At 39.7% G+C, this 6,000-nt stretch overlaps 1 long non-coding RNA gene across 1 annotated transcript in view; it reads right to left on the bottom strand.

Annotated features, from left to right (window-relative positions):
• Positions 1-399: 399 nt before the first annotated feature.
• Positions 400-6,000, bottom strand: part of LOC137623711 (uncharacterized) — a 76,955-nt gene continuing 71,354 nt past the window's right edge. The window contains exon 3 of the long non-coding RNA XR_011040624.1: positions 400-805. This is a non-coding gene — a long non-coding RNA (uncharacterized lncRNA). The remainder of the gene's footprint in view (positions 806-6,000) is intronic.

Below are 6,000 nucleotides of genomic sequence, written 5' to 3'. Positions count from 1 at the left end.
TTCCGTCTAAGGGAAGGGTCGGCCATTTAAAGGTGAAAGAGAGTTCATACTCTCTTCGTCACCATAATTAATCAAATTAATTCCAAAAGTTAGTTAAGCTAATAATAAAACTTCCTGAATAGCGAAAGCTGAAATCTTAGAGCAATACTTCACCAAAAACCGTGAACAAGACTCCAAAATTATAAGCGTATCCATGAACGTCTTGCCGGAAGCACGACAGAGGAAAAATTGAAGTGGTGTCAACAAGAAGTACTGCAGTACCTGGCCACAGGTGGCGCTTGTGAGTACACCCCCCTCTTGTATAGCGATCGCTGGCGTATCCCTTCCGTAGAATTCTGTCGGGCAACGGAGTTGACAGCTACATGATTATCGGGTAAGTTTAATATTGAAAACTATAATGCATAATGACAAATCTTTAACCATCTCACCATAAAAATAATTTGAGAACAATCTCACTTTCAAGAGAAGTTCTACAATAATGGACTTTTTCAAATAGTATATGCTCAACACTATATTGTATACTGTACATAAGCTACCTTCCATAAATAACTAATGCTCACTCTGTAACCTAAATGAGGCGCAAAATTCTTAAAAACACTTTAATGGAAATTTCAACTTATCTTTAAACTGGTGTCAGTTAAATATTAAAGCCTCGCATTTCCGTTATCGGCTTTAATTCAGATATGAATAATTTGATCTTGTGTCATCAGTGTTCCTTCAGGTTCCATCTCCTCATATTATTAGGCGAATCAGGTTGCCCACTAGAAAGTGTTTTGTTTCCTTGGCTTTTGGATTTCAAAAGCTTCTGAAAGAAAAGTAAAATATCTTCACTTCAAATTTTCTTCAAGTTATAACCTGATTCTTGATAATTAATTTGATACATAAGATTCACTTTTAAGGATTATCTAGTTGAATAACTAGCATATTCAACTTCAACTTTAGACATCAAGATAACAGACACATTTGAACTATAAACTTGACCATGCTGTGATGTTCTTAAATACAGTGAACCCTCGCTACTTCGCGGTTCGACCATCGCGGATTCACCACTTCGCGGGTTTTTTCCATAACCCATATATATATACATATCGCGGATTTTCCGGAAAATTCGAAAATACCGCGAAATCTGAAGACAACCAAATACGATATTTTGTTACCTGTAATTCCATTAATACTGTAATTAGTAATATCTGCTCTTACTGATTGTTCATTGCATTACATATGATATATAATTCAGCACAGAAAGAAATAAAACACGAAAAGAGAATGTGATCATACGATAATACAGTACTGTATACAGTACGTAGTAAAATTAAATCGAACATGAAACGCAAATCAGATGCAGTCATACCATATTAGAATGGTGTAAGGCTGCTGATGGCTACTATACTACAAATGTAATGGATGTGCATCTTTTCCATGATTCTTTTGTATGTACAGTAGGTCCTCGGGTTACGACGGTCCCGACTTACGCGGTTTCGCCGTTACGAACGCGCCCCATAAAAATATAAAAATAATATTAAGCGTCGTTCCGTCTTACACCGTTAGCGTCGTAAGCGAAGGTAAACAATTGCGAACTAGTTTCTAGCGCGCGGTGGATGAATACGCTTTGCGGTGGTTGTGGGCGAGGAAGACGGCGTCGCTCAGTTCCACTCATACGCCATTTTTGGTTGTGATTGCCTGTTCTTTCTCTCACGTGTTTGATCGTTTTTTTGAACTTTTTGCCCTTCATTATGGCTCCAAAGCGCAAGGCAGATTCTTCTGATGGTAGTGCATCGAAGAAAAGGAAGGCCATCACCATGGAAGTGAAATTAGACATTATTAAGCGGTCTAAAAACGGTGAAACGCCAACGAACATTGGCCGATCGCTTGGCCTTAGCCGTTCGACCGTGGCTACTATCCTTAAAGATAAGGAGCGCATTGTTGAACACGTAAAAGGATCTGCTCCAATGAAAGCAACAGTGATAACGAAACAGCGTAGTGGTTTAATTATCGAAATGGAAAGGTTATTAGTGCTTTGGTTGGAAGATCAAAATCAACGGCGTATTCCAGTGAGCTTAATGGTTATTCAAGAGAAGGCTAAAAGGTTGTTTGAAGCGTTGAAAAAAGAAAGGGGGGGAGAAAGTGAAAGTGAAGAGTTTTCGGCTAGTAGGGGTTGGTTTATGCGATTTAAGGCTCGGGCCAATTACCATAATCTTAAAGTGCAAGGTGAAGCTGCTAGTGGGGATGAGAAAGCAGCAAGTGAATTTCCTAAAGCGTTGGCTGAGATAATTAGGGAGGGGGGTTATTCTGCTTATCAGGTGTTCAATGCGGATGAGACAGGTTTATTCTGGAAGCGCATGCCTAACCGCACGTACATAGCAAAGGAGGAGAAGTCAGCACCCGGTCATAAAGCAGGCAAGGAGAGGCTAACTTTGCTTCTTGGGGGAAATGCTTTCACAAGGCAGGGCTTGTCAAAAGGTTTTGCCGAGATACAACAAGCATTGGCAACTTTCGAGGCTCAAGATCCCAACATGGACAGGTTCACCAGGGTTTCCAGAGGTGTCATGGACTTACTGCAGTGTTATAAGGAGATTTTGGATGAGAAGAGGATCCTCTCTGTCCAGTCTAACCTGGAGCGGTATTTTAAGAAAGTAGAGAGAACTGCACCCTCTACATCAGCTGCCTCTACTACTCCAGATTTGCCTGCAACAGAGCCTCTACCATCAACCTCAGCTGCCTCTATTGCTACAGAGCCTCTGCCATCAACCTCAGCTGCCTCTGCTTCTCCAGCTTCTCCACCACCTCTTGTAGGCTCTTCACCTCCAGACTCGCCTGCCCCAGCTTCTCCAGCATCTTCTGTCTCACTTCCAGAGAATCCTGATTCACCTGCCCCAGTTTCTCCAGCATCTTCTGCACCTTCCTCTCCACAATAAACCAGTCTCTCCGTCCCTTGCAACATCCCTTCCAGTGTGCAAGCCAACCATAGGAATAAGGTAAGGAATTGTTCTTTTTTTTTTATTGATATTTACTTTAATTCATGTGGTAAGGAATTGTTTTCTTTTTTTTTATTGATATTTACTTTAATTCATGTGGTAAGGAATTGTTTTCTTTTTTTATTGATATTTACTTTAATTCATGTGGTAAGGAATTGTTTTCTTTTTTTTATTGATATTTACTTTAATTCATGTGGTAAGGAATTGTTTTCTTTTTTTATTGATATTTACTTTAATTCATGTGGTAAGGAATTGTTTTCTTTTTTTTTATTGATATTTACTTTAATTCATGTGGTAAGGAATTGTTTTCTTTTTTTATTGATATTTACTTTAATTCATGTGGTAAGGAATTGTTTTCTTTTTTTATTGATATTTACTTTAATTCATGTGGTAAGGAATTGTTTTCTCTTTTTCTAATATTGTTTTTATGTCATTTGATACATTTTATTATAGTACAGTATACAGTAATACTTTACAGTACAGTACAGTACGTATATTTATGGTGTTCCGACTTACACGGAAATTCGGGTTACACCGCGTCTTAAGAACGGATCAGCGTCGTAACCCGAGGACCCCCTGTACTAAGAAAAAAGCAATCAATTTTATTATTTTTCTTATATTGTGTGATGTTAGTTTTTTATTATGTAACCTTGAGAGCGAGAGCATAGAGTGCTCGTTTCCTGTTCTACAGATATGAGTTATCCCTTCTCTCGTTTTCTTTATTAGCTCGAGTAAGAGAGGTGAATTTCCCGTTTTCCGTTTTGATACGATCACGAGTTATTCAGGCCTCCTCTAATTATCCGAGTTGATGATAGTACGTTTAATGTTATACACGTTTTATTGATGTGGTTACTGTTAATATAGCTAGCACTATTACTAGGTACGTTAGTGTATGAGTCATTAATTGGGGTCGTTTTATGCCGACACCCTTAGCTCCGCCTTGAGTTATACTCCGCTATAATGGATACTCATTGGGTGAGAACTAGTCAGATATTTGGAGTACAACGGTGAAATCCGGCACTCAGACTCCGGCTGAGGCCTTTTGCACACGAACCTTTGTCATGATTGATCACAATTACACTATTACGGCCTCTTTTTTCATCGAATCTCCGGCTTCACTGGAGATAACACATTCAGAATTGAGGGTATTGTTATCGTACCAATGACGGTCACGATATCACAATGACGGGCCTTTGTCACCGGGTCTCCGGTACAGAGATCAAGCAGACGATCAGAACTGGGGTTAACAATGTGATACCGATGAAGGTTATTTTCATGTTACGTGGTTACCGATTATTAATATAATTTCTTATTATATTAAGGTGTTAGCTTTTTGATCAATCAGACGATAAGAAACCAGGGTATGAACCCCTTTTTCATGAATAATCACAATATCGTACAGGTTGTTCACGTTTTCACTGTGACGGACCTTTCTTACCAGATCTCCGGTGGAAACAGAGATCACTCAGACCACGGGTGGCCAATCTTCGGTTTTAGCTGTAAAGGAAAGGATTTAACTTGAATACAAAGTAAACTGTACTTACTTTAATGACACTTTGAATTTGTGTTGGTAATATTCATTAGCTATTCTTGGAAGTCCTAATGAAATTATATGAACATAATTACCAATTTTAAAGAAAAGTCATTCATTTACTATCTTGGGGTATAGTGCGTCACTTGTAATCATGAAATGCGCCACTGTTGGCGCATGGGCCATAGGATGGCCACCCCTGACTCAGACGTTCAGAACCAGAGTTAACTTTATTTTACCGATGAGGTTATAGTTACTTGTTATGTGTTTACTGGATATTAGTAGAAGGGGCAAACGTTCGGTTCCAAGTACTGAGTGGAAATTTATTGCTATTTGAACACGATTTTGTATGGATATTTATCCATATTTATACATACATAGTTAGAATTAAATATATGCATAAATACAGGCATGATTAATTTATTTCTATTTTGAACACGATGTTGTATGGATATTTATCCACATTATGCATAGTTAGAATTAAATATATGCATAAATATAGGCATAATTAATTTGTTTCTATTTTGAACACAAAATACATAGATAGAATTAAATATATGCATAAATATAGGCATTTTATTAGCTATACGGCTGATCCCAGCCTGTGAATAGGATCACTAACCAAGTTTCAAGGAACATCCAGACTTATGTCCCCTTTCTTTTACAGAAGGTCCGCCTACATGGTGTGGTTCCCGGAGTCATGCACGTTCTGCTACGAGCTGTCCTCGCTACTCCGGACCCATGATGTAAGTTGGTTCTAATATGTTTCCTTTTGGTATCCTTTGGCGATGATTTAATTTGATCCGGATTAATGTATGCATTGCTTATTGAGGAGAAGGGGTCTTCTCCTTCATCACTAATCCCCTCACTTCTTTCAGGATGATGGTGATTCTCTCCGGCCTGCAAGAGAGGCTCTCCGCCCTTGGGTATCAAGGTTTGGAAGGAATGCTCCATCTAGAGGTCCCTATCTCCTCGGAGTGTCCTCTCTAAGGTTGGACGTCGACCCCATGGACGGCCAGGTAGGTGGGGATGAGTTTTGAGCCTTCAGCTTTGCAATTACCTGCGACACCGACCTAGGACCCTCAAAGGATCCTGATGTTCATGTTACCTTGCATAAAACCGTGACGGCTAAGAGCAACACATTCTAGGGAAAGCCAAGGGGCTATGACGGAGCTCAAAGATATGGTGGTGAGTCGGATCCGTTCAGGAACTCGGATGACTCCCCCTACAGCCCCAGGCGTATCGGAGTAACCTCCTTCGATAAAAACAACGCATAGAGATTTGCCTTACATGTTCCATATATAGATGGTACCATAACTCTGGATGGCATAGACGTCCTCCCTCTGGGGGACTTAGATTTTACTCTCAGGTACTAGAATTCCCATTCAACGGATCCGTTCGATTGAAAGAGCATGCCTTGGTTAGGTTAGACAAGGTACCGAAGGTAACGGTATTATTTCCTAAAGGGCAGGCCCGATCTGTCTGGACCAGGAT

The sequence above is a fragment of the Palaemon carinicauda genome, chromosome 30 (assembly GCF_036898095.1).
Source record: "Palaemon carinicauda isolate YSFRI2023 chromosome 30, ASM3689809v2, whole genome shotgun sequence".
Classification (NCBI taxonomy): Eukaryota; Metazoa; Arthropoda; class Malacostraca; order Decapoda; family Palaemonidae; genus Palaemon; species Palaemon carinicauda.
Note: the sequence above shows the minus strand (reverse complement) of the source record. Positions and strands in the feature narration are given on the sequence as shown.